Raw genomic sequence first — 9,883 nt, 5'->3', positions numbered from 1 at the left:
TTACCGTTAAAACATATGTTGAAAATGTTAGCCCTGTCTGCTTATGTGTATTACATTAATTTTACAATAAGGTATTGTGTTTAATTCAAATGCATTAGATATTCGCAATTAAGAAAAAGGGGGGGGGGGTCTAGGTTGTTCAGCAATTTATCTTGTCTTATTCAATTTTATAAAATTTGGACAGAAGCCTGTTTATGAACAAAGACAGTATCCAGAGCAAAATGTGCAAATATTTAATATAAATACGGATAAATAGACTTAGTTATTTTTTACAATTAACACTCAGGCTCAGTCTGAAGCTAAAAGGTTTTAGTCATCATTAACTATGTCAAAATGTATTGAAAATTTATGAAATTGGGACAGACGCTGGTTTATGATCAACATATAGTATCTAGATCAACATTTTGGAAATATTTATTTTCATTTTCCGTATTTTACTGATAAATGGACTTACCTTTTGTTTTTAAAGTTAATAAATAGATACATTCTGGGTTTAAATAGATATAGGAAGATGTGGTATGAGTGCCAATGAGACAACTCTCCATCCAAGTCACAATCTATAAAAGTAAACCATTATAGGTCAAGGTACGGTATTCAACACGATGCTAAGGCTCACACCGAACAGCAAGCTATATAGTTTGTTGTCAAACCTTCATAGAGTGTTATGAAACTTTTGCAGTAACATTTTAACGATTAATGTCAAACATATACGTTTACTTGTTCTTGTAGGCAGACATTACTGAAAATCGCTCTACCAGTAACTGACTTTGATTTGTTTATAATGGAAGTCAAGTTACACAATGTTTGAAACAAAATGCGAATTTCCGGCGGTTAGGGGGTACTAATTGATAAATTGATGGCTTGTTTGCGTCAAGTGGCAAGATATATACATATCCAAGTCAAGGTCATACTAATGAGATATGAATGTTGAAAGTGTTTTGTGCTAGATTGAGCTGAACGTAACTTTCACGTGTTTGTTAAAAATGCATCAGTCCGAGTAAAGAAATTGTATAGCTTATAGTGTGTTTGGCTTTTTTGCTATGCTTTTAATACAATACGACGAACTGTTGCTGTTTGTTTTAATGGGTATGTTTCTATTATGAATTTAACGATCAGACTATTTATTTAAATTGAAAACATATCATTACTGAAGACATGACTAACTTTATATTTTATTGAAATATGTCATTCATGATATTGACTTTATGTTATGACCAGCGACAACTTTTCAAAAAGCTCCGTTTTGCATGACAATCACACGAGCTGTATTAAGATTTCAACTGTGCTGAGCACAAGCCAGCCAAAGGTAATGTGTAGTATCACCGTTTTAATTGATACATTATTTTGGCCATTAATGCCATTACGTCAGCATGTATCAGGAAATTATTCTCACTCTCCAAATATGATATTTCTGCACATACCCTTCCTCAAAGTACTTAGATGCTTTAAGGGACTTTAAGGCTCTCATTCATTCTTTATCAAACATTTTGTTGTGGTTGTCTGCAAGGTAAGTTTCAAGTTTCCTTCAAATTTCTTACCCAATATTCTCTCTCAATTCAGTTTCAAACACTAGTTCTCGAAAAAGACCACAATATGTTTTTACTTTATTAAGCAAAAAAACATTGACCAAAAAACAACAGATGACACTTTACGACTTCACAGGCAAACAAGAAAGCGGCTGGCGTCTTTAACATCGAATATTGATTTGTACCATACGACTTTGCCCCCAGGTCGTTTACATCTCGCACATTCTTGCATGATTTTTAATTAAACGCTTGACCCACTCAGAATTCTAGGTCGAGAACAAGCTTTCCCGAAACTAGAGTATTGTCTTAATCCATTTATACATTTGTACACAGATAAAATAGTTACGCACGTAAAAAGTTCGTATTAAACGGAGTTTTATGCCTAGGTCACACGTTCACGGATTTGACGCTGGATGAGATAAGGATACGATCCGGCATCATTCGTGGCAATCTGTACTATTCCGTAGATATCCGTATTGTGACCATAAGACGCAAAATTTGACCATGGATCAAACAACCGTAGTAAACCTTACTAAACCGATTAAGAACGTACACATTCGTTTTTTTCCCTATCAAAACCGTATTAACCCGTACTTATTCGTAGGCCTGAATGATTTCTACGGTTAGTTCCGGAGAACTACCAGTACGGTTACACCACGTATTTGTTAAGGATACAATACGATTTGTTACGAGTTTGTCACGGAACGGCACGTTTTCATTGCTTTGCAATACGGATAGCTAGGCATCGTCCAGGGTTCTGATAGCCTTTTTCTGTTAACTACGTTACAACACAACAAGATACAGAATATTACGGTCCACAACAAACTGACATATGGATTCTGTATAAATACTCCCTACTTAGAGGGCCCATCGTATTCTGTTACTTGCCTTTACGGTAAAATAAAATCATTTAATATGTAGATCAACAACTGCTGCTTGGGATGAATTGGCTGGAATAGGATATTGATATAGCGCAAACTGTCAGGGTAGTGGTCGTGCTACTTGATGACAGACGTATAGGTGACCGGAGGCAGAGTAGATGGTGGACTATCTCTTGACTGCATTTTGGGCGGAAAATCCAGTTCCATTTTTAAACATTTGTAAGAAAAGTCCCAAGTATGTTTCAAGAATTGCTACATGTCGTTTGTCCGAGGATTACGAAGAACACCACAAAGTACAGACACGCATATAAATAATTTATTTAACAAAACAAAACAAACATCTACGATTCACTACCATAAAGAAATGATAAATCACAAGCTTAACGTTATAGAAAAGATTAACGGCTGTTAGAAAATGTGGCGGTTCGTACTTTTCCGTTCAGACCGTTTTCATTCTTTCTAACCCTTACTTATACCTTAGGAAACTTCTGCCTATCCACAGTACATTCGCCCCGACACGTGGCGTTGCGTACTAAACCATGTCATTTCCGTAATAAACCGTGTCTCACCGTTAGAACCCGTTTCACTCATGCCACCAAAAGACCCATGTCCTTTATCATCCGTGGTAGTAACGTCTCATCCCGTAGTCACACCATTGTGCATCCGTATCGAATCCGTATTAAACTACGGAAACTGCATATCCGGGATCATCCGTGAGAATTAATCCGTAGTGGATCCGGCAATGTGATCCGTGAATGTGTGACTTAGGCATTACGGATGTTAAGTACCACGGACATATAACGTCCCTTAGTTCTCATCCATATCACGTTCATATTCACCCGTAACGCCCGTCATACATATTGATTAATTTCGTCTATTTTACTGAATATAGAATAATAGTGTAACAGCTCAGTATATCCACTGTATGAAACACAAATATGATATACACTTGTGTAATTCTGTCTCCCTTTAGACAAATTGTTATATAAATATTACTGTCAATTATTGGATAAGAAGTCAGTTTACAATTTTGTGTTTGGATTTAGAGAAAGTATATGTAGGTATAAATGCAATTCTAAATTTTTGCCTGATGTCAAAAATGTTATATAAACTAAGTTTTTGTAAAGATTTGATCGATTTTAAGAAATATTATTTTGTATTTTAATGAAAACAGTTTAATAACTCAGTAGATAGTGTTACGATAAATACATATACATATTTTTTTAATTTGTGTAGCCTACTGTCAACATAACCAATTGACATAAAAAATAAAAAAAAAATAAAAATTTGGAATACACTTTATAGTATGCCTAGCAACTTTTTTTTATTTCACAAGGTTATTTCTACATAATCAATGTGAAAATTATTCTAATTTATCACAATTGTTTTCTTTTCTGGAGATATAATCTAAAATTTCTTATTTTTTTGGGATTATCTTCTTTTGTAAGTTAACCCTGTTGCATAGCCCAGGAACCTAGTCATTTGCTGGCTGACGAGTCTGTTATATATCATTTTGTTTATTGGAGTATTTAGTCATGGAAGCTCATTTCAGTTGCTTCTGTTTAATATATCCAGTGACAATTTAGAAATTGGCATATTTTATAGACATCTGTCTATTGTTGAAGATTGTATATTGCCAATTATATGTTGTTTATTAGGGCTTTTTTATCATTGGGTTATTAGCTGAACGATATATATCCTTCTTTACGTAATGCAGATATTTGCCATATACATTTTGTATACATGTTTTTAGTTTACTCATTAATGTGATGTAAATCAGGATTTAAGCACATTTTACATATACTTCTTAAATGTACAATCTTTACAATATTCTCCGAAAAGCTATTGTGAAGATCATGCGAATTACGGATATAAGTCGATATATAATTACTTGTATTGACCTTTATACATACATCATGCATAGTACCTTTACTATGAGAAAGCAAACCAGTAACACAAACACTTAAGAGACAAGTTCATGCTATATTTGCAGGGTATTATAATCATGATAAATCAAAACATCATACTTTCGTTAAAACAATATTTTGCACGTTGATGTATCAGTTTCTTGGTTTTACAATGAAAGCAAATATTGAATAAGGTTTTTTAATGAGCTTTTACATCCGTAGAACGTCCGTAATACGGTAGATCAGTTTTACGTGCGGGGTACTTTTTTCCAGTAAAACGTCCGTAACACGAATGTTAAACGGATTTATTTCAAAACGTCTGTGATACGTCAGTAATGTTACCTGTGTATGGAAAGTTTGATTTATCTTGCAATAAATTATGACATACCTTTGACACCAAATATATTCTTAATAATGTCTAATACAGCAATACTCCAGTATGTGCCACCAAACCCATATAGGATCCAATAATAAACATTCAAATATGATTTTTCTTGATCTAAATCGAATGAAACAAAATCGAATGTGAAAGACGCCATGCATGGCTAAAAATGAAAACAACAAACAGACAAATAATAGTACACATGACACAACATAGAAAACTAAAGACTAAGCAACACGAACCCCACCAAAAACTGGGGGTGATCTCAGGTGCTCCGGAAGGGTAAGCAGATCCTGCTCCACATGTGGCACCCGTCGTGTTGCTTATGTTATTACAAATCCGGTAAATAGTCTCATTCGGTAGGTTGCATTCGTGAAAAGGGAAGGGTATTGTAATTACGACATAAGGAACACTTCCGATATCATCTGTGAAACGGTTATTCCATAACGGTCAACCAACTCGTGAGGGCGTCCGTAAAATTTACGAAGGGATGATTTCAACTTCACCATTTGGAACTCTTAGTTTAAAAGCTTTCTTGTGAGCAACAACCCTCTATCAAGGAAATCATGATAGGAAATACAAGCCCGGGAATATCGTATCAATTGGGAGATATATACTCCGTATGCAGCCGCTGCTGGAATGTTGCTACATAGAAATGGAAAGTTCACAATTGGGAAGCTGAAATCATCTCTTTTGTCGTAAAGTTTTGTTTTCAACCGACCCTCATTGTCAATTTCTAGATGTAAGTCAAGATACGAGGCACACTTAACTGTATCTGTAGGATCCTTTATCTCTAGTTCGATGGGATAGATTCGTTCAACATAGTCACCAAAATTTGTATTATTTAGTGAGATAACATCATCTATATAGCGGAACGTAAAGTTAAAGGATATTGCTAACTTCTTATCTTTCTTCCTAATAAGTTCCTGTATGAAGTCAGTCTCATAATAATAAAGAAACAAGTCGGCAAGAAGAGGGGCATAATTGGTTCCCATTGGAATTCCGACAGTCTGTTGAAAAACACGTCCTCCAAACGTAACAAATATGTTGTCAATCAAGAAAACAAGCATCTTGATAATGTCAGTTTCAGAGATTTTTTTGTTTGAATCAGAGTGATTCTTTACAAAGTAGGATTTATTCCTCCCTAAGACAAGATACTTGTATCTACGTTCGTCATTCTTTTTTATGAAACAAAACAATACCAACTCTTTCAATTTGTCTTTTAGTTTGGAATGGGGAATACGTGTGTAAAGTGTAGAAAAGTCAAATGTTTTAATACTATTGCAAGATGATAGTCTTAGATTGTAAGTACTCTAAAAGATCTTTGGATTCACGCCACCTCTAGAATAAGCAGTTTCACAAGATCCAGTTCTTCATCTTTGGTTGAAATTCCAAAGGAACATAGAACAGACCTATGATTATCAAGGATTTCCTCTTTGGTAAGTGTCGTGAGGGTATATGTTGAGTTTCCAAGTGAATTATCAACACCTAATTCATTTATCAAGCAGTTTATGTAATGAGATTTACACACAAAAACGATGTTGTTTGGGGCTTTATCTGCGGGGACAACAACATATTTGTCATGGAGGTAAGACAAGTGTTTTGCAACATTAGGGTCTCTAAAGATTGACGTAGCATGGGTATTGATAGACCCACTAATTTCTTCATTCGGATTTGTATCAACGACCTCACAGCCTTAATCCATTCGGAAAGAGTATCTACGTCTTCTTTCTTGCGTTTATCCCATTGCCTGGCAAAAAGACTAAATCTAGATCATCCGCTATGTTTTCTTTTTGAAATTATAACATATAAACCACTTCGTGTATGATGTAACAAAATTAATAAATAATTAAGTTTAGTTTCTTTTGTTACCTATTCTGACATCGGACTCGGACTTCTCTTAAACTGAGTTTTTACTGTGCTTATTGTTGTATGTTTGTTTTGTCTACATTGGGGTATAAGGTGAGGGTTGAGATCTCAAAAAACATGTTTAACTCCGCCGCATTTTTTGCGCCTGTCCAAAGTCAGGAGCCTCTGGCTTTTGTTGGTCTTGTATGATTTTTGATTTTAGTTTCTTGTGTATAATTCGGAGTTTAGTATGACGTCCATTATCACTGAACTAGTATATATATTTGTTTAGGGGCCAACTGAAGAACGTCTCCGGGTGTGGAAGTTTCTCGCTGCATTGAAGACCCATTGGTGGCCTTCGGCTGTTGTCTGCTCTATAATCGGGTTGTTGTATCTTTGACACATTCCCCATTTCCATTATAAATTTTACTGTTGCAAATACTTAACCTGCGCCAACTTTGAAATATTAGACATGTGAGAATTATATAAGAGTGGTTCGGTTTTTTGATTTGGTTTAACTTTAAGGGATGTTTTAAGTAAATCAGAATAGATTGATATGCTTTATTTAATATCATCATTATCATCGTCATGAAGGATATATGTTATCCGAAATACTTATAGATACTAATATATATTGTTTCCAAATCTTATTATTGGTGTTATTTGTATAAATTTCAGGCGTATAAATGTATAAACATACGCCTGAAAATGGTACAAAATAACACCAATCAAATACGTATATATATACAAACAAGTCTAAATTGAAAACAATTTTCGAACCTTCGAATAATTGCGTTGACTAAACACCACATTTGTATACGTGTGCATGTTTAACCCCGCCGCATTTGTGCGCCTGTCGAAAGTCAGGAGCCTCTGGACTTTGTTAGTCTTGTATGTTTTTTTTAGTTCATTTATATGTTTTGGAGTTTAGTGTGACGTTCATTTTAACTGAACTAGTACACAATTTTATTTAGGGGCCAGTGGAGGACCACCTACGGATGCGGTATTTTCTCGCTGCGTTGAAGACCCATTAGTAGCCTTCGGCTGTTGTCTGCTCTTTGGTCGGGTTGTTGTCTCTGACATATTCCCCATTTCCACTCTCAATTTTATGCAAAACAAATTTCTTGGTAGAGGGGTCTAAATACAGCACAAACAACGTTTTCCAAAAAGACTAAGAAAGTGAAAAAAGTATATTTTAATAGAACGCAATTGACAAGCAGGTGGAACAACGGATTTTCTTAAACACTGCTGACTACCATGACGACTGCCAAATAAACGGATCATCAGATGTAACAAAATGGATCTCATTTAATTGATTAATACCAAACGGAAACAATAAACTTGCGGAAAATATTAAGTACCGCAAACATGAGTTGCAAAATTGTCTACAACATAACCAGATTTCGACACGTAATTATTCTTCAGTGATTAAAGGGACCGAATATATAAGATTGTTGGTTCATTGTACATGTAGGTCCGCATCCTTTGGAAATGATTACAAAGTGCATTCAAAAGAATTTCGCTCATGCTGGTACTAGAGGCAGGCGTAAACTTGCATTGAAGTGAAAGTTTGCTTGCTCAGTGTTGACACCGGACTGTGACTTTCAGATTAAAAACATCAATAAAAGCCATGTACCTTTACTATTTTTTTCTACTGTGCATGTACTGATTTTATGTCATGGATGGATACCACCTCTTTTTTTGTCCTCTCTTATCAGTCTCCTGATGAATTTCTTATAAGCGTGATATTTTATTAACTTTTCTTTCATTAAATGTTAGTACTGGTCTATATCAGTCATTTTTCAATTATTTGCTAGCGTGCATCAACAATTTTATAGTTTTTTTCCGGGCACTCCGGCTCCTCTGCAAATAAAACCTGACCGCCACGAAATAGAACAAAATTGCGTAAAGTGGCGAAAACCCGAAATCAATTAATCAACAAATCTGGATTGGTAAAGTTAACTAAGTAAAATATGACAGGTCAGCTTATCAATGACCTTTTTGCAGCAAAAGTAATACTCTCATTGGTAACGTTCCTTTCATTTCAGTTTCCCTAATGAATTATCTAAACCAGAATTTACGATGATATATCTTCATGTAAAACCTCTGAAGTTAGAAAATTGCATGTTTTATCACATAGTTTGCGTTCAGGTGTAATACCACCATTGATTTTCCCCTATTAGTCTTTGTTAAATTTGCACTTTTCAAAAAATTGTGCAGAATTTATCTTTGTTTCAAATAAAGAAATACTTGGCATGAGTAAATTTTTATCCTGTCCAGTACTATAGAAAAAAATTCACATTACATTTCATTGCATATAAGAAAATAACCATCACTGGAAGTTAACCAATCAAATTTTTCCCCTTTCTTAACCTGTGTACAAGCTTTAGTAACCATGTAACCTCAAGTTTCCAAAATATTCTATAGAAACCCCAAATAAAAAAATAATGGTGCTTTGAAATACCCAAGATATATGTTTATGACCCAGAAATGTTTTACTGCAGTGAAATGTAGGATCAATTACCTACAACTGTCAAATTCAAGGGAGTATTTTTTTTCGACCTATTTTCGTATGCAACCGGATGTGACGTACTATGATTTGGTGGTATTAAACCTTCAGGCATATAATGCAGTACTTAAGTTACTACATAGTTTCAAGTTTCGTAATTGTGGTGCTTTGAAATACCCAAGATATATGTTTATGACCCAGAAATGTTTTACTGCAATGAAATGTAGGATCAATTACCTACAACTGTCAAATTCAAGGGAGTATTTTTTTTCGACCTATTTTCGTATGCAACCGGATGTGACGTACTATGATTTGGTGGTATTAAACCTTCAGGCATATAATGCAGTACTTAAGTTACTACATAGTTTCAAGTTTCGTAATTGTCGTTTTTGCCATATCGAAGCACTCGTCATCACGAACTAGCTACATGTAGCTGTAACTGTACATGTTTTCGATTTCTCATCAAAATCTGGAAACTCTAACATGGAATATTATTTTATGGATCCAAAGAAAACTACCATTTTTCTACATAAGAAAATGCCTGTACCACGTCAGAAAAGAGGGGCGAAAGATACCAGAGGGACAGTCAAACTATGACAGTTGTTGTCCATTCGTTTGATGTAATTGAGCGTTTGATTTTGCTATCTGATTACGGACTTTCTGTTTTGAATATTCCTCGGAGTTCAGTATTTTTGTGATTTTACCTTTTGTTATTTATACTTACTACAACTGTTGCAAATTTTAACTGTAACAGAAGCTGAATCACCGTAAGTACCATGCAGACATGTCCACTCTCCATTTATATTGGAATAAGCGTTTGTGTCAACCGA

The sequence above is a fragment of the Mytilus californianus genome, unplaced genomic scaffold (assembly GCF_021869535.1).
Source record: "Mytilus californianus isolate M0D057914Y unplaced genomic scaffold, xbMytCali1.0.p SCAF_6, whole genome shotgun sequence".
Taxonomy (NCBI): Eukaryota; Metazoa; Mollusca; class Bivalvia; order Mytilida; family Mytilidae; genus Mytilus; species Mytilus californianus.
Note: the sequence above shows the minus strand (reverse complement) of the source record.